Source organism: Aphelocoma coerulescens, chromosome 7 (assembly GCF_041296385.1).
Source record: "Aphelocoma coerulescens isolate FSJ_1873_10779 chromosome 7, UR_Acoe_1.0, whole genome shotgun sequence".
NCBI lineage: Eukaryota > Metazoa > Chordata > Aves > Passeriformes > Corvidae > Aphelocoma > Aphelocoma coerulescens.
Window position 1 is genome coordinate 39,971,089 of NC_091021.1, and position 22,962 is coordinate 39,994,050.

The window sequence follows — 22,962 nt, forward strand, 5'->3', positions numbered from 1 at the left end:
TACTTTATGATATGGTCCTAATCTTCTCTTTTCACAGGTGATCCTGAGGAAAAGTCCAAGAACTGTATGTAGCAGGATGCCCTTTTTACCCTTCTTTTATGTATATGTTACAAGTAAACCAAATGTGAACTCTATGCCTCGGAGTACTACTACAAGCCCCACAGGACAGATGTAGTTTCAACTTTTTTATTTACTATTCCAATGAAACACATTAACCCAAATTTAACTACAACTTACTTGCAATATTGAGCAAAGTCTTTAGGAAAGGTCATTTTAACTTCCATTTAATATAATGTCAATAACACCTATAATGACTGAATTTATGAATATCCCATTTTACATATCTGAAGACTAAAATTCCCACACAGGAACAGGGAAAGAAAGCGATATGGGAAAAAGCCCTAAGGTTGAAGTTAGAGTACATAAAACTATTCTCTATTACATTATGTTAATAGAGTAATGCACATTAACAAACTCAGTGCAAAAAGAGTCCACTAAGGAACCAAGAACAAAGGACAGGATAATCAGTGAAGACTGGAAAACCATAATTAACAGGAACTTATTCAGAACAAAGGTCCATCTACACAAGTAATAAACATTTCAAGAAAGAATAAAGGTATATATTCTTCTTCCAAAATCAGAAATAGGAAGATTTAACAAACCTAACACTGCAACTCAATCACCACGTTCAGCAGCACATGATAAACACATCTTCCACTCATCACTCTATGTGTAATTTTCTCTCCATGGCAGCCAAGGATGATTCCACAACCTAACGCAGCATCACTGGGTTTTGTTTCACCGGGTTATTTTAGTTCCACTACTACATGACCCAAAAATGTTTTCTATTTACTTTACTACTTCAGGCATGACTTTCTAGCTGAAGACTTCTATGTACTCTCATCTCATATGGAAAGTGTTCCAAAACTGATGACCCCTTTCATTTTTATTTGCTTTTTATTCTACTTGACAGGGTGACCTGAATTAATATACTGTTCCAGATGTTTTCTGGTTTGTCCTTTGTTTTCTCCTCCCAGTAAGATGTCAAACTGATGTTTTTGACAGAAGTATGTGTTATGACTCCAGTATCTCTACCTTATAGCACGTAATTAATCTAGAAACTATCACTATTTAGTTCATGTTATACTCCCTGCTTCCCTCTGCTCCATGTGCATTATTCCAATTTACAGAATCAAGGCTGGCAGTCCAACCATCAACCCATGACCACCATAACCACCCCTAAACCATATCCCCAGCTGCCACAGCCAGACGCCTCTTAAACACTTCCAGAGACGGTGACTCCACCACTTCCCTGGGCAACTTATTCCAGTGCCTGACCACTCTTTCAGTGAAAAGTTTTTTTTTTTCTAGTAACTACTCTGTAACTCCCCGGTGCAACTCTTGGTTTGTTCTGGCTGGAGAAAAGGAGACTGAGGGGAGACCTCACTGCAGTCTTGAACATCCTCCTGAGGGGAAGCCGGGGGGCAGGTACCCATGCCTTGTGACCAGCAACAAGACCCGAGGGAATGGCTGGAGCTGTGTCAGGGGTGGGTTTAGGTGAATATCAGGAAAAGGTTCTTCCCCCAGAGGGTGGTGGGGCACTGGACAGGATCCCCATGGAATGGTCACAGCCCCAAGGCTGCCAGAGCTCCAGGATTGTTTGGACAATGCTCTCAAGGACAGGGTGGAATTGTTGGGGTATCCTGGGCAGGGCCGGGGTTGAATTCCATGATCCTTGTGGGTCCCTTCCAACTCAGCATATTCCATGATTCTATGAACTGAAGACCATTTCCTCTTGTTCTTTCACTAGAGACGTGGCAGAAGAGACTGACACCCATCTCACTGCGCCCACCTTTCAGGTGATTGTAGACAGCAATGAGGTCCCCCCCCAAGCCTCTTTTTCCCCAGACTAAACATCCCCAGTTCCCTCAGCCACTCTTTCCTGCAAACAATAAGACTCTTCCAATTCAGTTTGACTTTGTGGTTTTTCACCATGGCAAAATGGTGGGGTTTTGTTATCAGATAAACTCAGCCTGTACTCTACAAGATCCTCTAAATCACATCCTATTAAAAAAAAAAAAATCCTGCAACATAACCAAGCCATCAAAAATCTGACATCACTCATTATAAAGACAAGCTACCCAGGAGCAGAAATCAATTCGGGACTCAAGAATTTGAAGCACATTGTTTGTAAACATCGTTTGAAAGGGCTTAGCTATTGTGAGGTCTTAACTTACTCTTAGTCTGCATGCAGCTGCTGTTTTTTCAGAATAAAACTTAATAAATAAGTCTGAGTTTCAGCAAACAAAAATCTATAAACTATCTGGTGAATTCATCCTGAAAGTGAAATTTTCTTACAAAATTGGGTACATACATGAAGTACATCTGCTGCCCTTTTGCCTACATAATGCAACATTTTAGAATCAGTTTTGCATTTTTTCTTTCTGTAAACACTAACAAGGATGTTCAATAAACAAGTAGTATCTTCACTCATTATATATTGCAACAGGATAGGCAACAGTGGATGGGCTTGGGGCTACATAGACCCTATCACCACACCAGCAGAAAAAGAAGCAACTGCCTTTTTAAGAATTGAAGACACCAAAATGAAAGGCCAATTATATCCTTTTTCAGGGCAGCAGTTTAGGTTTGAATAGTTTTGACATGACGAATGTGCATTAACCGATTCTGTGAATGTCTTTCTATGGCTAGTAAGCCAGGCAAACAGCTCCCAAGTACCCAGTCACTCATCATCCTTCTTTTTTCTCCAAGTAAACCATCACAGACTTTAGAATTAAAAAATATGAATGAAAAAAGAGTGACAATTAGTCATACCAGCAACTATCACTTCTCACCAAGCCAGAGAAACCTTTCAACACAGTATTGGATCACTGTATATCCCAAATCAGTACATGAATCTTTGTTTCTACCCTTGACATTCTGTAAGCAACGTAAGTAACTCAGGTTAACTTCTCTAAACTCTTCCTGTATTTGTTAGTTCTCATCAGCCTATCTACCAATCTGTCTAATGCTACACTTAAAATGGGGTCACCGTACATTTTCTGTAGGCTGACTAAATCCTAACATAAAAAATGCAACTTTTCCTTCCAAGAATCAGATACTACATACCTAAAACATTATTCCAAAATATCTCTTAAAAAGAAAAAAGAGTATTTAAGTGTTTGTCACTGCATTCCACAACGAACAGTTTTCACTTAATGTATTACAACTTGCAGCGCTATTTTTGGCCAACAATTCCGATTTACTGTTTCTGGATTGCCTTCTCTGTCATGGGTCTCTCCCATAAGGTAGCATATGACATTCTTCTAAAAAATCTAAAATTACTATTATAAGGAATCAGACTGAAAATCTGACACTCAAATAGCTCATTAAAATGAAAGCTAACTTTTACAGAAAACTGCAAATTATATATTGATTTATAAATCGCTCAATTTATGTATTTTGAAACCAACATTTGTAATGGGCTGCTAAGTAAAGAATAAGATTCTGTGTTTACGTTAAATAGAATGTAATTAACATGAAGAATTATACACATCACCTACCTATCTCCTAGCACTCAAACCATCTATATTATTGTCTATGCTGCTGGAAGCAACAGAGACAACAAATATTGAAGAATGAACCCTTCCCTCAGTCCAAGTTTTCTCAAAATTAATATAATGCAGGCCAGTTCTGTTGAGGTCAATGTATGAAGCAAAAAAAGTAACTCAGCTTTACCAAGAGATCCCAATGCATTTCAAAGTCCCCTAGAACACATAATACAAATCATTCCTTAAGATGATTGCTTGTCTATTTATTTCAAACACATTGCAAGATACAAAAATGACCACAATTACAAAAATTAAGCATTTAGATGCCAAGAAATCTTTAAAAAGTGATTGTCCCTGCTACATGCCTGTTTTAACATAAAGTCTTTACACTATTTACGGATGTCTCAGAACACGCAATTCATTTCCATGACCACAAAAAGACTGCAGGCTACATTTAAACACTGCTCTGTATAAACCACTTACATCAACACAATAAACTTTGCAATATGCTGTATATCTATAACACCTTAACTGCTAACACTGAAAATTTACTGGCATCTGCAAGAGTCAAAAGACTATAAATTTACCTCAGTGACAATCAGAAACAGGTTGACATAGACAAAAGATCTCCCAAAAAACAGGCCAAGTGTTTCAAGCTGCTCTGTATCTTTCTCACCTACAAAAAAAAAGGAAAATGACCTAGCATAATCTGTTCCTTTCAGTTCCTAACACCAGGTGAAAAAAGGGCATTTTATAACTGACTGCACTTACTGGTGCACTTAACATTAGTTTTAACCTAAAGTGAGAGCGAGTTCCTTCCCCGCATGCACTTTGACTGTTTCCTTGTACAATGAACACACTTCTTTTTGCAAATCATAAAAAACTAGTTCAAAACTAACCCTCTGGATAAGGCTCAACTATGGAATCAATACGTCCCACTCTTGTTCAAAAATACATTTAGTTCCATGAAGACAACTTGCTATACCTCTTAAGCCTTAAAGGGGGAAAATCAGGCCTGAAAAGCACTTTTAGAAAAGAACTGCAGAAAAATATAGTGCTAATATCACAGTTAAATGCCAAACAATAAAGGACCCTTACTAAGTTTGTTGTCATTTTAGTAATATAGTCTTTCCATATGCATTTTTTCTCTTTTCTGAAATTTACTCCTCTGAACACTCTTACATGCAAACTGTACAAACTCTTCAGTATATTTTTTATTTGGCAAGTCGTTGGCAAGTTAAAACAAACAAAAAAGACATGAAAAACACCAAACAGAAGGACTACAGTATGTCATCAAAATGGGGCATACCTGTTTTGTGTTCAAATGTTCAAATATACACCCATTCTAAAACCCTGTCCTCCAAATCCCTCTCCACTACATTTAAGGTATGACTAAATCCAAGTGCACTCTCTACTAAGCGGCCAGAAAAATAGTAATTGTTGGAATGTATTGCTGTGATTTTTTTCAGTAATCCACAGTATTTCACTGCCTTTAGTCAAGACTTGGGATCTCAACTTTCTTCCCATTTCTCACACTTTCTTTGGGACAGTAGCTTTTTAACATGGTCTCTGTTGACAATGCAGTGAAAAAAATTCAATCACTGTCTGCTGTTAACCATGTGTCAGTGATTACTAAGAGGAGGGTGGATGTGTAATCACCTAAAATCAGAATATCCTGCACTGAAAGAGACCCACAAGGATCATGGAATTCAACCCCGGCCCTGCCCAGGATACCCCAACAATTCCACCATTGTCCAAACAGTCCTGGAGCTCTGGCAGCCTTGGGGCTGTGACTATTCCTTGGGGGGCCTGTCCAGTGCCCCACCACCCTCTGGGGGAAGAACCTTTTCCTGATATTCACCTAAACCCACCCCTGACACAGCTCCAGCCATTCCCTCGGGTCCTGTCCCTGATCACAGAGAGCAGAAAATAGAGCTGCCCCTTCGCTTCCCTACATGAGGAAGCTATAGACCCCAATGAGGTCTCCCCTCAGTCTCCTTTTCTCCAGCCAGAACAAACCAAGTGACCTCCGCCATTCTTCACATGACTTCCCCTCCAGACCCTTAACAATTTACTTCTTTAGACTCCTGTCTAAGGCAATTTCACTGAAAGAGAAAAAATGGGAGTGTCTATTGTTTCTAATATTAGACTTCCTAACTAAAACAACCCAAACAGGAATTCTCCTTGCTGCTTCGAAAGCTTCTACAATCGTGCTATAAAGAAATTGTTTCTGGCACTACAACTGTTGTAGAGGTTGGGTCCCCCAGGGACCTACTGAGCACTCTTCCACCTCACTTTTCTCCTAAACCACACATCTGTAGTCTCAATGGTTCTCTCTGATCTAGCTCTTTCTTCAATATTGAAAAGAAGCAGTGAGGTGCTAAGGGTAACTCTAAGGAAGAAAAATTATCAGAGACGCAATGGAAAAATACTGTTTTGTATTTCTCACAGTTTATCCTTTTTTCAATTGCTATAACTACTCAGACAAGACCAGAGCTGTAAAGAGTGATAACATCTTCTATTAAATCAACTGATACATCTTGAAAAACTAGACTCTTTCAGGCACGTATGTTTGATATTTCTATCTTGCTAACATAGTAAGAAAACTCCCTCAAAGGCTTCCCATTTTCCTGGATCCATACACACGAAGTAAGAATTTATTTACAACTTTCCTCAGCAATACTTTCTATTTACGTGCCAGGTTACAAGTTAGTAACTTACAACATATTGGATCAAAAGATGTATGGAGGGCAGAAATTTTGGGCTCCCTTTTATTCCCGCAAGAACTAAGGATGTTAGGAAAACTGACTTTTGTAGTGAAAAATATATTACTCCTTATAAAAGTTCCAGTCACTAGGGCAAACAAAAATACAGAAAAGTTATCAAACTTTTCTATATAAGCTTGAGTTCTAACTAAACAACGAAACTGAAGGGGGGCAGATCAACCTTACATCACAGCTTATCTACATTAATAACTAATATTTCTAAGTATGTACCTTTCACTTTATAATGATAGAAACACATACCTTTGTAAGAGTACAGTCATTCCTAATACATCCATTATTTTCCTCCATGGGCTACTCAACAAGGCTACTCACTTCTGTTTTACTACACCTTCATTTTGTGTAATACAATCACATTTTATACTCCTTCGTGTCCCTCCAAAAGCACTGAATATACAATGGATGAAAACCACAAACTTCAGCAACTACAATGTTAGCAAGGCAACATTGGGTAAATCTAACAAGGATTTCTTCTTCAGAACAACAAATGTTACAAAAGGACTACAAAGCTTGGCTGATGTCGCTTTTTTAGTCTTTACATAACAAGATTTCATATTTCAGATGTATGCCACTGCTCACCCTTACACCTTGTTTCTTAGAAGCTCAGTTTAACATTTTATTCAGCATTTAGTTAAAAATAAGTATTTAATACTGAGGTTGTTCTGTGATGCAAGCACAGCTAAAATGAAGGGCCTCTGTGGCTGCAGCGACCAGATTTCAAATGCAGGTAGATCAATAAAAAAAGAGCTCAAGCACGAGCTCAAGTCTCCATGTGTGAGTAGAATGGTTTATAATAGCTTGCAAATGACTACATACTTGCTGTAACCAGCTGTTCTTAAATTATGAATATGCAGCCAAGGCATGTTAAAGCCAAATCACAGCACCTTTTTTACAGGGAAATCCTAATAGTTTATTTTGCTTGTTCCACATGTTAGTTCCGTTAAGGATACGAACAGCAATAACTTTGGAACAAATAGGACCAAACTATGGGCATTTCATCACTAAGTCCATTAGTACAGAAAGGGTTGTCAGTCTTTAGAACTCTCCTACAACAGCTCAGGCAATACAACAATGATCTCCAAGCCAAAAGCATACACGCAAGCCCTTTTGCCAAGCTTTTGCTTCAGCCAATCAGCCAGTCCGCTCTGACCTGCTTGAAGACTCGCATCAAGCTTCAAACATTTAAAAACATCAATCATAAAAACAAAGACAGGACACTGAATTATACAGTATTAACCTCCAGGGTTTGCATACAAAGACCTACAATTTATTTATGTCCTAGCACGTTAAGAGCTTCAGCACGCTGTTCTTTACACCAAACTAGCTGCCAGTTTGATGAACCTCTCTGCCCTCAGCAGTACAGTGTCTTTGATTAATGAGTGCATGCTTGTGGAAAAGTGCAAGAACAAAAAACAGGGCAAAATCCACACAATTATGTCCCTGTGCACTGACAGACCACAGCAATAATTTTTGTCCAACTGGCTTCCTGTTGTAGAAAGACTGTGGGCTGAGGAAGGTGTTCTGGGATTATTTTGCTAATTATACTTGGATACTACACATCACTTCTAAAATAGGTATCTGGTAAATGCACTGAATTGCTTATTAAAGAAACTTTCAGCATTCGAAAAACATTAATTCATTAACACAAATCAATTAATAAATAGGGTCCCAATCCAAAAACATTATCTATGTACTCAGTGAAGAAAAAATACTCTCTAGAAGATTTCAAGGTTTTAGCTTCTCATCCAACAGACTTAGGACTGAGGTTCAAGCTCAAGAACAGCTAGGCAGATTATTTTCTGCTTTTAAATCACTGTATTAAATACTCTGAAGAAAATCTACCCTACACTTCCTGTAATTTACAGGAATAAGAATACACTGGTAGGGTTCACCATTATTCAAAAAATGAAAAGTCATTATTCTTTCCAACAATTCCAGAGCAGAACTAAGTTCTGTGTGAAGCTCCAAAAAGTCAACAGCATTTTCTGACGGTCACTGTATTATTTTTAAGTTTACCTTTTTTCCCAGGGCTTTATACTGCAAACATTACCCGTGAGAAATACTTAAACTTAGCAGTCCCACTGATTTCAGTGGGACCATTACTAATGTAAAGAGTCCATCAGGTAGAATAATTTTTCAGGTAGTTTTTCTGTACATTTTTAGTAGTTTGAATTTTAAGATTTTGAGTGATTCCTCCCTCAGCAGCTAGAAAAATCTATGCAATCTCTTTTTGCAAACTACCAAGGCTTAACTCATTCAGCTCTTTACAATGCCTGACCTACATCAAGTGAAAGGGGTCTTACGTCCTTTACATACAGTAAACAAGACACTCAGGAGGCCCTAAAGGGTGTGAGTAGCAAGGTAAAGGGAGAGAATTCACATTAAAGGCAACATGTATCATACAGACACTGAGAAGCCCAGCACACCTTTTCTTAAGTCCATACTTTCAGAGACTATGTTTGAAAGATCATCTGTCACTAAGCAAGGTTTCAAAATGCATACTTGTTTTGATATATCGGTCTTTTTTCCAGTGATCTGAAAGATATTCACATAAAAAGAGAAGGAACTGGTATTAGGAATTCTGTCAAATTCATAAATTAATTCTGTTAAACTAAGCCGGGAAAACCCTTGTATCCTTTGTTCCTTGTTGCTACATTAAAAGAAATTGAAACAAGCGTTAAGACTTCCTCACGCTCCAAGAGTGTTTCTTTCACCTAGTGTCTCATGAAATGCTAGTATCGCAATAAAATAAATCACAGTTTCTCCTCCCCCAAAAATGAAATAAAAATCTAATTGATACCATAAAATTATTACTTTTATTTTTATTACTTATTTCCATTTAAATCTCAAAGGAAGTTCTGTCTTGGACTTTAATAAAGTATATTTGTTTTTTTCTATTTAAGGAATGGCTCAAGACCATGGCACTACATAATGGTAAATTTAGGACAGTAAAGAGCTTAAACACTAAAGAACTTGGATAAGAACTTAACACAGCTAATAGGTGAAACTGTGCGCTAACTGGATTGTATGTTCTACATACCTTTTTTCCACTTAAAATTGTACAATTAAGAAATAAAATAATGGCAAAATACTGCATCTTGCCTGGCCGTTCTGAAGAGGCTGAATGAATACATGGTCCCAGTTTTGTTTAATGACTACGTGCATTCTGCTTACCTACCCTACCTACCATAGCAATTACTCTGTGGAATAACAAACCACGCATTTCCGTTTTCAAGGAAACAACTACCCAGCACACTACAGATTAAAGTCAGTGAAGACAGCTCTTTTTTCATCCCCTACCACCTTGTGATGTTGGCAAAAGACAAAACCCTTTCGGAGTCCTTATCTCTGTAACAGTGAAACTAATACTGTCTCGCCTTTACATAAAGTCCTAAGAAAGACAAACTAAAAAATTAATGTGAAGCTACTATTTTCCTAACACAAATCTTTTGGTGGTTTCTTGTTGATTTTTTTTGTTGCTATTTACAATAAAAATGGTTTTAAAGTAAGAAAGTAGTAGTATAACAAAAAAAATTTTTGACGCATAGATGTTAAAAGGATGCTTCATTTCCTTCTGTGATGCAGTGGGGAAGATCACCTGTACCTAAATTCCGAATACTGCATAATGTTCTTCAATACAAACTTCTTGTTTCTATAAAATACATTGACCAACATATACTTACTACATTTTGTCTACATTCAGAATGTTGTAAATTATCAAAGAATCACAAAAATCACTGCTAACCTCGACAACTGTTTCAGTGTTTCTTGTGGTGGCAATTAACAATCACAAACCAGTCTATAATCTGGTATGACATAATTTACTGAATATACTGTAGTAAAACTAAATTAACTCAAAGGTTGAACCACACTTGGGAGAAAACTGGTAGACTGTGGGAATCTTCCTTGGACCAAATTATCTAAGTGATGAGAACACTAAGTACCACTCTTATGTACTCTATTGGAATAGTCTGTTTATTAAAAAAAAATCCACCATTAGTTACACTACTTAGTTTTATTTGAAGATACCTATACATTAGAGTCTGGGAGACAGATCACAGTGAAGGGATGTGAACACAGAGTGTTCATACAGTGAAACTCTTAATGTACCGGAGGGAGAGAGGGGAGGAAGGGTGTAGGAAACTGCATTGTTGGTTGTACCTCCCAACAGTCAAGATCTCCTATTCCCAAATACGCCATTATAAGAAAATTATAGAACTAACAGCAGTTAGGTAGTCCTTTCTCTCATTCTGGGATGTGAGACTGGGTGCACAAGCTTCTTTTTATTTGCAACTCTGATATTCCAAGTCTTGCACAGGAATAGAAAAGTAGCAACAAAGACCTTAACAATTGCAGTTCAAGCTGGGAGGGACTGTTCTACTTGAATTCAATGACACCACTAACGGCTTCTTAGCAGTTTCATGAAATCAACCGGCTGTCAAATCGATGCATCAGAACGAACAGTTATGCACTCCCATAAGAAAAAGCAACACATCAGGATGTTTTGCAAAACATCTGCTCCTTTACACTGCAATTCTGCAATAAACATGCAAACAAAGAAAACATGAAAAAGGGCAACAGGACCTATAAGGAAAGGCTTCTATTACCTTCTTATTTGCATTTTAAATGTCTCTCAAAAAAGACAAAAAAAAAATCAGTCTTGTAGAACTTTCTTCTTAACATAAGGTCAATATAAAGGTTAAAGAAACATATAGAAGTCATCAAGCAATGCTTTTTCCCTCCATGATATAAAGATATTGCTAGTTTATCTTTTGAAAATGCAAAACATTTTATTACACGTTCAAGAAAATCAAGTATTTTTCACCAAAAGGTATGAAGTATGTATTTAGTTACCTTTCCTCTCACACTACTCAAAAAAATTTTATAATGGTATTGACCACCTACAATAATCTTAAAAACAATAACCTTTTTGTGGGAACACAAACCTGTAAGGAACCAAGCACATCAGAATTTAGTTTAAGAAAATAATTTGTATGAGAAATACCAGTATGTCATGGTTTAGGGATGATATTCCCCAGTTCAGTGCTCCCACTGAAACCATGTGCTGCTCATTCACTCCCACCCCTTCTTCAGGATGGAGAGGAGAATTGGAGGCACAAAAGGTAAAGGTCACAGGCTGAGACAGGGAGCATTTACCGGAAACAGCAATGAGATAAGAAAATGAATAGTAATAGCAACAATACCAATGATAGTACAAAAAAGAGTCCAAAGATTCACACGGAAACAACAATACCCTAGGTTCACTTGGAAGAGAGCCCTTCTCTCCCCAAAAAGAAGAGAGTGCCTTGCCTGCCTTTCCCACCCCCAACTGACAGGGGTAAGGTGGCCAGAACTACTGGGTCCTGGCCATGCCCCTCTTGGCTACTGCAAAAATCAACCCTGTCCTGGGTGGAACTAGAACAAGGTATCAGAATTCCAGTTTATTTTCAATACATAATAGTCACAAAACCTTATACTGTGCCATCCAGAACAGACTTTGGATCAGGAACGAAAAGGAAACAATACCTGATCCTCTGAAGAAATACTTTTTACTCTCCAAAGAGTTCTGTTTATCAACAACTTCATCATAACATGATTTGAATACTACCCTTGCTTACAGGAATTGGTACGATCTATGATTACACAAGCATCACCTGCTTGGAGTGAACATAGAATTTCTTGAATACTGAAGATTCCTGAACAATTCCTAGTGCCTTCTCTACATATACTTTACAAAAATTACCTTGGCTACCATTTTCTTAACATTATGAAGTTTATTGATTTTGCAGCATTTTGACAAAAACACATATGTAGTTTATTATGAGATGTCAAAGCTGTACCGCCATTTTTGGAAACTACTTATCCTCTGTTGCTCACCATTTATAACCTACCCAATCTTCTACACCTTCACTGCATTTATAATTTAGAATCACCTGTTGTACGTGCTTTCAACTATTTAAATGTTTTCATTTACTCAGCATTCACACAGATAGCAAACAGCAAATCCAACCACATTTTCTGATGTGTTTAGGAAAGAAAAATAAAGTAAGCATCTGACTTTTGTTCTAACATAACCTTAAGGCTGCTTTAAGTACAGCATTCAATACTGACTTGGATAGAAAGAAAGTCTTCATGCACAAACAGCTATTCCTATTAGTTTCTGTTAAGTTAACTGTTGTCAATATTTTTCCCAATCCTGGAGACAAAGAAAATGCAAATTAAATACAAGTAGTTTCATGTTCTCCATAGTGCAACTTTAAATATGCAGCAAGTCAAACAAGCATAGAAAGAAGAATGGAAAAACAGAACTCTACCTACAAGTATTCCTTATCAAGTACACCATGTTTCACTAAGTTATGCAACCAGAAAAACTTTCATGAGACTAAAAAAAAAAAATCAATTGAGAACCAAATTAACAGAACAGTACCTTTTATTGTTCTCCCTTTCACAGCAGCTGATACAAAACTTGTAGTCAGAGGAAAAGAGATTTGTTGTTGGGTTTTGGGTAAGGGGTTGTTGTGGGGTTGGTTCTTTCAATGAGTTTAGTATAGTTACTACGTTTAGCCATACACATTATACAGCACCTGGAACATAACCCAAACGACATGCAATATTTATAGGTACTTTCCAGAAGGAGCCTTTTAATAATGCAGCTTAATAAGTTTGTTGCTTCCAAACATACCTCCAAGTTTGTCATTTAAAAATGGAGGTCTGTATTGCCATGTTCCTCATGCCAAGAAGACACTGTTTATTTCTCAGGGAAGATCCTGTACCCAGTGTTTCATGTAAACTTCACATCAGATTACTACTTGCCATAAACAAAAACAATGCAGATCTCGAGATAATTTGTTATTTAACATAGTAACTTCAGAACGTTTTTTTAAATAACCGAACAGTTAGCATTACATATTAAATACTAAGGCCAGGGCAGAAAAAAAAAAAGGGGGGGGGGGGGGGGGAGGGGAAGGAATAACCCAAAAGCACGATTGTTTTCCTGTTATGAAACCAGACACCAATAAAGAAGCATATTCACAATGTCCCCTGTACGTGCACGCTCAACTAGGAACCTCTCTTTTAAAGTGCGGTTTACAACACGTTAGACCAGGAATTCTACGGGAAAGCACAGAGTCTTGGACAAAAATCCCCTTAAACTTTACATGACGTCACTATCTGTCCCTGTAACATCTCCTAAACTTTGATGCTCATCCAGAAGCGCTTTCAGGTTTTCTACTCATTCCCTCCTAGAAGAGACGGTCAGACTTTGGAATAAAAATTTGCCCAAGATGGCGAAAGGCTTGTTGTTTGGAGGGCAGAAAAATGGAGGATATTGTAATATACACAAAGGGATAAATTTCAACAACTCGGCCCAGCGCTGCAGCTGCTTGTTTCTCTTTACAAGGACGGGACACGTATAAAGCCGCGGACAGAGGGACCCGCAGCGAGCCGGGTGTGCGGAGCGGCGCCCGCTCCCGGCCCGCGCCGCGCCCCGCACCGCGCGGAAGGGAAGGAGGGAGAGAGGGAGCGCCTACTCACCCGCGCTCGGGAGCGGGGGCTACGCGGGGCCGGGGGCCGCCCGCGGAGGGGCTGCGCGTGCTCCGGCCGCTGCTCCGCGGCCGCTCCGCGCGGCCCCGCCTCGCGCCCGCCCTGACAGCCCCGACCGAGGGGAGCGGGGCAGCGCCCGCCGCCAAGAGGGGAACGGGGCGGGAGGGCCGCCGGGAGCGGAGCGTACACAGCGCCACACAAAAGAGCCGCCCGGTGGCCGCTAGCAGCTGCCGCGCCGCCCCGGAGGCTGCGGGCGTCCGTCGGCAGAGACGTGACCGGCGCCGCCCGGCCAAGGCAGGGGCGTGCGGCCATGAGTAAAGTTTAAAATCTCTCGGAACACGGCCGTCCCGTCTGCAGGCACACCGGCCCCGGCCCTTCCACGGGACTCACCTCTACGCAGCCACTCTGCCTCCCGCCCGCAGCCCTGTCCGGGCAGGGCCCCGCAGCGGGACTCGCGCTCGGCCCACACAACAAAGGGGCGATACGCACCGGCGGGGACGCGGCCGGCGAGGCGGGCGCTACCCGGGCTCGGGAGCTCCGGCGCGGCAGAACGCCATCCCACCCCAGCCACTCACCTGGGAGAAGCTCCGCCGCTCGGTGCGCGGGGTGCGCGGCTCTCACTCTCCCGCTCTCTCCCCTCCGCGGAGCGGTGCGGGCGGCGCGCGCCGGGCCGGCCCTTCCCGGCGCTCCCCGGAGCCGCGCGCAGCGCGCGGAGGGGGCGGGGGCGCGCGCGGGCGGCGGCGCGCACGGCGGCCACCCCCAGCCGGCGGGACCCTGGAGGGGGTCGTGGACCCCGCGCCCCCGGTGACGTCACCGCCGGCGGCCCCCACAATGCTGGCGGCGGAATTGTGGATTTCACTGCAGGAACGGTGCCCGCGCCCCACGTCCACCCTCGGCTTAAGAAAAGTTCTGAACAGCCCACGTTCTTTAGACGGCGACAGAAAGTTCCAGTCGGCGCTGGGTCATTTTTTAATGATGACTTTATCGGTCGAGGGAGAAACAAAGTTGCCCACTTTAAGAACCTACAGATTAAGTTCAGGTTAAAAAAAAAAATTAATAAAGCAACAATAGAATCTGTAGTCTAAACAACTGCCGTCTACGAAAAAAAAAAGGCGATCCACTTCTAAAAGAGGAGACATTTTAAAGAAGCAACGGCCAACTTTTACGTTCTTGAAGTACTAGATAAATTCAAGTAAAGCAGGCAACAAGGGTGGCGGAATTAAATTAAAATCAAGGGGAAATAGTAACATTCACCAGCTATTGACACAAGAATTAGAATAAAAAATACATCTTTTAAATACCAATGTTCTCGCCTTTCCTGAAACAACCCATAGAGATTATTTGTAGAAAACGAAAAGCTGGGCTTCCCTATACCAACCCTTCACACTACACACATGGTATCCTCCTTTTTTTTTTTTTTTCCCTTCTTTCTTTGGCATAGTCTCAAACTCAAGCAGGGTTAAAGTACACAGCAAAAGCCAAAGGACTGCTCCCTACAAACCATAACACTATGAAGTCACACCACAGTGCAAAGAAGAAAATCTAAGTGATTTCAGTATGAGCTGGTAAAAACATACTCGCAGAATTCAAGAATACGTACAGCTTGTTAACCTTGTTAAATACTACATATAAGCATTTTAAAAATCAACAATATTTCTAAATAAAGTCGATCTACGCATAAGGAAATATGCACATGTAGAAAGATGCCATTGTCTTCTGATTCCTCTTCAGCCACTGGCTGCGATTTTAATTGTGCTGGAGGATCTTCATTAGTATTAACACATGGGGAGATTTCACAAAGCTGCTTCATTAGGGAAAAAAAAAAAAAGGCCTGGCAGGCTAGCTCTTTTTGCATGCAACGAGAATGTCAGCCTTACCTCGGTCATTTGTAACATAATAAGTGCAAGCACAATGATTGCAATGCAGGAACATTGGGGGAAGGGCAAAAACACTGCCTAATACGGATATGAGAAAAGAAAGCTTCTCATTACACAGTAAAATTTATGCTAAAAATTAGTGAAGATGATGTCTCGTGAGACTCACGCTAAATACATTAATGTGCTGATATGTTTTTAAGTATTATTTTTGTACCAGGCTATTTCATTCCAAGGATTCACATCCAGCAGCAAAGGTTTCCTAGCATTTATTGATTTTTTTTTGTCCACCACATTCCCGGAATACAGATTTTAATCATTTCACTACACCACACTCAGTAATTTCATTAAAAAATGGAAGCTTCCATCCCCAGAAAGGCATTTAATTTCAATGACACACAATTTCTTTTAGCAGCAAACTGCCTCAACAGTAAAAGCTGGCCTAAGGTTCAAATGCATAATTTAGTCCCAAATTCTCCATGCTCTGCATTCCTTTGAAGCTATAATTTGACTAACTACCTAATAACTGTAATAAGGACAATGATTTCCTTATAATATGTTATTAACCCACATTTAATTAACTCAGAGGCTGAGCTCTGTACATGTTTGATTGGGTCAGTACCTCTCTAACCTCAAAACTTACTAATAATGGTCTTAAAAAAAGAGTGTGGGGTAAGAACGAGTATAGATACAATAAACAGCTGCTTTGCTCAGAATGTTATCCATCAAAAGCTCACACATTTTGCAATACAACAGCTCTGTCACTCATGAGATAACAGAATTTTGTAAGGGGAAACAAACAATGGATTCAGATAATTCACTATAAAATTTACTGGCTGTTTGGTGCATGCTTAATATTGCTGCTTGTAATAATTGCTTTAAAAGAAATTCTAGTATGCATTATTATTACAACCTCTCTAAATAACCTTTCTAAATATGTTTTTTTGTTGTTAGTAAGAGGAATTATAGTATCTTGTGACAAATAAAAGTGTGTGTGTTTGGACAATGTTATGTAATCTTTGTTTTCTGTAATGCTCAGCAGGACAGAATTTAATCAATGTGAGCACAGAACCGCAGGTCCCAACACATATTTCTCTTCTCAAAGTTCAGTCAACCATCCAAATTTATACCACTGGGTTATATTTGTCCTCAAAATAGGAACAATATCTTTCTCACTGTACTGAATATTAATTTGGCTTTCAGTCACTAATATAGTTTTAGGTAGCTATATAGTATTTTATAGTCTACACCAAAATATGTTTTAAAAGTTACAGTTTTTCCACTAGTCACAAACAAATCAGTTTTACTACTGCAAAACTTACTAAGGTTTTAAAAACATATTTACAATTCCTTTGTTTTAATATGCTTATTCAACAGAAGCTGTTGTTAGTGGATCCTACTGATGCATTTAAAGTGATTAACTATTACATCAGAAAGGTCCCTAGCTTTCAAATTTGGCTGTTCTCCCTTAGGCAATATTAAAGCCGTAATTTTCAATTTTAAAAAATGCAAATTCAAACTGCAGCACATATACTACAAAAACAGGATTCTTTTTTCTTTTGCTTCCTATTCATGATGAATTAATTACACATACAGTTAGCCTTCTCATTCTTTTCAGGCTTCCGGCATAAATACCATTTTAAAAAATATACCATGCCAGAGTTTTGTAGTTCCCTTAATATTTTCTGCTATGCTTTTTGACCCTATCATTATATATATTTTTAACTAGCTGCACGCACCAATGCATTCATAGTCTTAACTGCTGAACTGGGAGAAAACAGAATAAAATAAGCACCGTATTTACAGACATGTAACCTAACATTTGAACAATTACACTGATGTTACTAGGGCCATTTACATACCATACATAAATGTCTGGAAGGTCAAATCCAAAATTCTTGTGGGACTGCAGAGGTAGAGTTCACTGTAATCTCTCCAAAGGCACAGCCCGTTTAAAAGGTTTCTCTGTTCTGCACCTCCACTCACAGGCTATCAGCACAGGTTTACAGCCCTTCATTTGTAGCAATACAGCTGTCTGTGGGGCAACACTAAAGTTAAAACTCACACAACATTTCCAAACTCTGATCTTGTAACATGATCTGTTCTAGACAGACCTTCTTATACAACTAAACAAACAAAAAGTCTTTGAAAGTATTTTAAAAGGCTATGCGGTATTCACTAGGGACCAGAAACTATATTATATACTTCTGTTAACAGGTGTCCTGTGCAATATTTGCAAAGCATGCATTTTATTATCATAAGACATATTAAAACGGATTGGTCACAGTGTAAGGACCAGCAGGAAGTTACCAACAATCAAAAATAACAAAATTTTTACAAGGCTAGTAGGGCTAGTCCTTCCCCTGAGGAAGGGTAGAAATAGTTAGCATTTAATGAATCCTATTAATTAAAAAAATTAAAATATTCTTTTTCATAAGAACCTGAATATATCACTCAACTGAGATGTGCAATTTGTTTTTTAAAACATTACATTCAAAAACATTGCAAAACCTTTTTGCTGAATTTGCTCTGTGTTTAGGAGGTTTATTGTCATCACAGATACTTGTCAGCATTTGCAGAGGGTATGCTACCGCTCTCTGACAGCTATTTAAAAAATTTAACATGTCTAAGTACTCCTGGCTGTATGCTCTTATACATGTGGTTTTATTATGCCATCCTGGAGTGGTCAAATGAGTATCTACTTCTCTTCACTCCAATGAATGAGGGTCAAGGTACAAAAGGCCTAGGAATGCTTAAAAGCATAAATAAGTTTATAAAAAGTATAAAATGAATAAAATAGTTTTGCAGTTGGATCAATGTGTTCACCACAAAGTTGCTTTCATTAAGAAATGCTGTGCAATTATTGAAAATCAGTATGTAGGTAAATTTTCTTTTAAAGTTTTGCGAAGGTGCTGAACTAAATTAATCCCCAGAGCAGCCATAACTGGTTTGCAGAAAATTCAGACTTGAAGAACCAAAATAAGAACCTCTGAAGGATGGGAAAGAATCTAGACTGCAAGAATCTAGACTTCACACATTCTATAAAAGCCTAGAAATCTTTCCTAAGGAGTTTTTGCATCAGCTCATATTGCAGACAACTTACCAAATAAACTTCATAGAAAGTGCACTCTTCTTACAACAGATCTCACTGTGAAAGAGGTGAAAGCAGCTATGCGTTATTTCCCTTCACTCCTAAATTGTTAAAGGATACTTCTATTCATCATAAAAGATAGAGAAATCTATGATTTGTTTTGCCAATCCCATTTTAGCAGTATCTCATACCCCAACCTTGCCTTCCATAGCTCCTCCAGCATTTCTTTCATGTCTATGATGAAGAAGTCTTTTTATTAACCAATTAAATCTCTGAAGGTGAGAAATGCCAGTTCAATCGAAACAATTAAAATATTAACCCTTTGCAAGTAGAGACATAAAAGAATGTTCTTCACTAGGTCCCTTCTGTACTGGTACTCCTGTTAAATTTTACAGTTAAAATATCTGGCTCTCTCTTCTACTCAGAACCAATGTTGGATTTTAAGTATGAGGGTGCTTTCAACTGCAAGTTGTTTGGGACATATATCCAGGATGTTATATTTACCCTTGGAATGAATGAAAAACAAGGTCATTTTAAATGCTACAGTCAGGCAATAAATTACCTCTACATTAAAAAAGACTTAGATTACATTTTTTTTATTTGACTGGAAAAGCACCAACCTCACCGATAGCAATATTAGCAGATAAGGTACTGAAAATCTTTGATTACCACGACAGCTCACATTGTTCTATCAAAATCTTTGCAAATTAAAGTGACCAAAAGACATACATTAAACCAAAAGAATCAAGGATTACTTTTGTATCATTTTTCCCCTAAGCGTTTTAGAAGAACTAATGCAAGGCAATACTAACTTGCAAATTCAGTTAATTTTTATCTTCTTCCAAAAAATGGATGCTTTTTGCTATTTAGGCATATTTGGCATTCTGCTATTTAGGCATATTTGGCATTTTCCCTTCCCTATAATAAGTCTACAAAATACCTTACGTAATAACTTGGTTAATTGTCTTATGCCTACAAAGCTCTCTTTTCTTCTCGACCAAAACTAAAGTTAGTTTTCCCTGATCAAAGGATGTAGTGTGGGGGTTTTTTTCCTGTTGCTTCTTTAACCACAAGGATGCAAAAAGGCCTACCTCAAAATTTAGTGTAGATCTGTAGTAATTACACCTACAAGTGCAAAGAAGCTCTTTCAGGATGGAACACAACAGCTGTTACACAGCAGACAAGACTACACAATAGTTTAGGACAGGAAGTGATGGCATCTCTTATTAAACTATATTTAAGCAGGAAATAATCTTATGTAATTAGCCAACTTGGAACCTGGCCAGGTCACACAGATTAAGAACTCTTGCAAAAATTTCAGCACAGTCTTAGTTAATTGTCCATGAACTGAATTTAAAAGCACAGCATATTAGTACTGCATATATAGTGCTGTATGCACCAAAAAGAGCTGTGGCAAATTATTTTGTCAGTAGATACATTTTCAAGTTGCACTTAGGCTATTAATGATGTTGCCTTTAGTGTACTCTTAATATTTTTATCCATAAAGCACCATCCAGTTGGCTACCTTTAAAGCTACATCAAATTTATACATATTGTCTAGTTGATTTTTATATATTAAAACAGAATAATGCAGAACACCAACACTGTAACACAACAAAGATTTTTTTAGTGGTAGGGTTTCTGGCTTTTTCTTTTCCTTTTTTTTTTTTAAGAGACACATCCTGTTCAAGTTTTATTTAATTAAGATCTCTCATGCTTGCAAAACCTATAGTTTCAAGGCAGAAACTGGCCTTGCTTAGACAATTCAGATTCTTCAGCTTCTAGTTCTTCTCTTAGTCTATCCTTATTGTGTTTGCAATGTTGCAAAAGACATTACAATCCCATTTCTATATTTTAAGACCTTGGGGATGCATCCATAAACCAGAAAATAAGTAAAGCAGAATAAGGATTACTGCAAAAATGCTAAGCTGGAGGACAAATGCGCTGACACTTCTTTTCAGCCATTAAGATAATGACTCTCACAACAATACCACGAACTGAAGGAAATACAGAGGACATGGGTCTAATGTCCAAGAATGTCCTTAGCATAACAGAACCAACCCATTAGTATACTTAATTTCCCCCCTAACATCATAAATGCTATTCTATATGAGAGCTATATTGAAAGGTAAAATATACAAAGGCTATTAGAAGTTACATCTACTTGCTCTTTCTTCATTGCCTTACAAACAGTAACTCTTAAATTTAAAAAGTAGTAATGATTATGTCTTTTTTATAGACAAGGATTGAGGTAGACATAACTAGGAGCTGCAATCATAAGCTTGTGATTCTAAATCCTATGAATTTCCACCTTCCAAACTTTAGAAAAAAGCTTTTTAGGAATAGTTTTGTACTGAGATTAGTTGCATATGTTGGTAAAGAAATACATATTCCATAAACTGCTAGTTTTCTAGGAATTTATAATAATACAATTTGTCAGAAAGTTAAGAAGTAGTATTCCTGAATGCAATCCTATAGCCATTAAAAAAAAAAAGTTTTCCTATCTCCATGTCTGCAGAGGCTCTCGCTAATCCATTATTTCTTAATCTGAGCACATTTTCTGCATCATCTGTTTGATGTCACATCTATTTTCACTATCTTAGAACCCTCAGAACATTATTGCCACACGTCACAACATAACCCAAATAAAGATCAGGCTTCTTTCAGGGCTACAGAATGCTGAACTACGGATCTAGAGATTATTATTCCAACTATCAGAACCTGATTATTTTTAAAAAGTGTTTCTGAAAAGACTGCAACATGTAGTATGGAAATTTTATACCATTTTGTACCTAAGTAACTAACATTTCTTTGCAGGAAAGCAAGCGTGACAAGGACTTTTTCCATACTACTGAAAATTCTAAACACTCTACACTTATTGTTGTATATTTGGGGATATCTTAGGCAAAAAAACATGTAAGAAAAAGCTATTTGATGTAACTAGAATAGTAGAAAGCTGCCATACGTGTATTGATAACTCCAAACTTCCAGAGTCTTGGCCTTTCTTGTACCTTTTCCCTTCTTCTCTTCCTGCAGATTATATTAACTTCCTGTGTTGAAAGTTTAAAATGCATAAATTCATTACTATCCACTCCAGAGATCTCTATGACAAAGCCTTACTTAAATCACTTGCTGGTATGGTAAAACAACTAACTTGTGCTTCTGTGAAAGCTCATAAGAATTATAATAAGTGGAAAAGGTGTATCATGTTTGAACTTTTTATGACTATAGTAGATAGTATTCTCAAACTAAGCATGTCACTCCCAATTTTATCTTCTAAAAATTCAGTTTTCTGATCACATTTTGATCATAGAAATCAATAAAGGTTGCTTTGATGCTTCTCGTGTCATTATGTTTTAACATAAACAGAGAAATAAAAAAAAAAAGTCCAAAACATTCCAAGTGTCTACTCTTGAATGTCTACATTAACTCATACTCAGCAGATATAAATACAGCTGCATTTATGCATCTCATAAAAGATTGCATATGTTCATGAAGTGTAAGAGTTAAAAATAACTTCGATGCTTTTCCCAGTATTTTTAGCAGGCTATAAATACTTAATTCAATGTCATTTTCTGTAGTACTTTAGCAGTTTAGGAAAGACTTTAAACAGCTATAAAATAAAAATAAAAATAAAAATAAAAATAAAATTAAAAAAGGCAAATAGTGGAATACCTCTAGAGTTAATGACAAGACCCTGCATCTTTTCTCTGGCTTTACCATATTAATGGCCCTTGGCCCACATTCAGCTGTGGCTGTAATTTCCATCTGTTAAAGACAGCGCACACATTGGAGCCGACCTGAGTGTTCACAGCGTTATACCGTCAGAGGTGAAGCAGCAAGCCAGAGAGCGCCTCAGAGCCTCCATCACCGCCGAGCCCAAGGCTGGCTCCCAGTTGCGCACTCACGGCTCTGAGGACCAGGCCCGCTGGCAGCTCGCACGGCACGGCGGGAGTGTCACCGCCCGGCGCCACGAGGGGACGGGCAGCCGGCCCAGCCCTCACCGCGCCTCGGGTCCCCGGCGCCGTTCCGCACGCCCTCGGGCCTCCGTGGGCCACCTAGGCGGCCGTGGGCGGCAGGGGTCCCGTGAGGGAAGCGACGATGGCCTGTAGTGGTGGCCT

General features: G+C 38.7%; 1 protein-coding gene and 1 long non-coding RNA gene across 25 annotated transcripts in view; both read right to left on the minus strand.

Annotated features, from left to right (window-relative positions):
* Positions 1 to 15,577, minus strand: part of BAZ2B (bromodomain adjacent to zinc finger domain 2B) — a 124,400-nt gene extending 108,823 nt beyond the window's left edge. For 19 of the 24 annotated variants that reach the window (XM_069021386.1, XM_069021408.1, XM_069021396.1 and 16 more), the window contains exon 1: positions 14,452 to 14,586. The gene's annotated coding sequence lies outside the window, so the exon portion shown is untranslated. Of the gene's footprint in view, positions 1 to 13,867; positions 13,942 to 14,266; positions 14,278 to 14,451; positions 14,587 to 15,476 lie in introns of those variants that run through there. The other 5 variants (XM_069021383.1, XM_069021387.1, XM_069021390.1 and 2 more) reach the window with 4 other exon arrangements.
* A 2,035-nt stretch (positions 15,578 to 17,612) lies between these two features.
* LOC138113270 (uncharacterized) lies at positions 17,613 to 22,746 on the minus strand. The gene is made up of 4 exons (XR_011152068.1): positions 22,517 to 22,746; positions 21,807 to 21,891; positions 18,854 to 18,898; positions 17,613 to 17,785 (listed from the first exon to the last, which is right to left on the minus strand). It is a non-coding gene; the product is annotated as an uncharacterized lncRNA (long non-coding RNA).
* Positions 22,747 to 22,962: the final 216 nt, after the last annotated feature.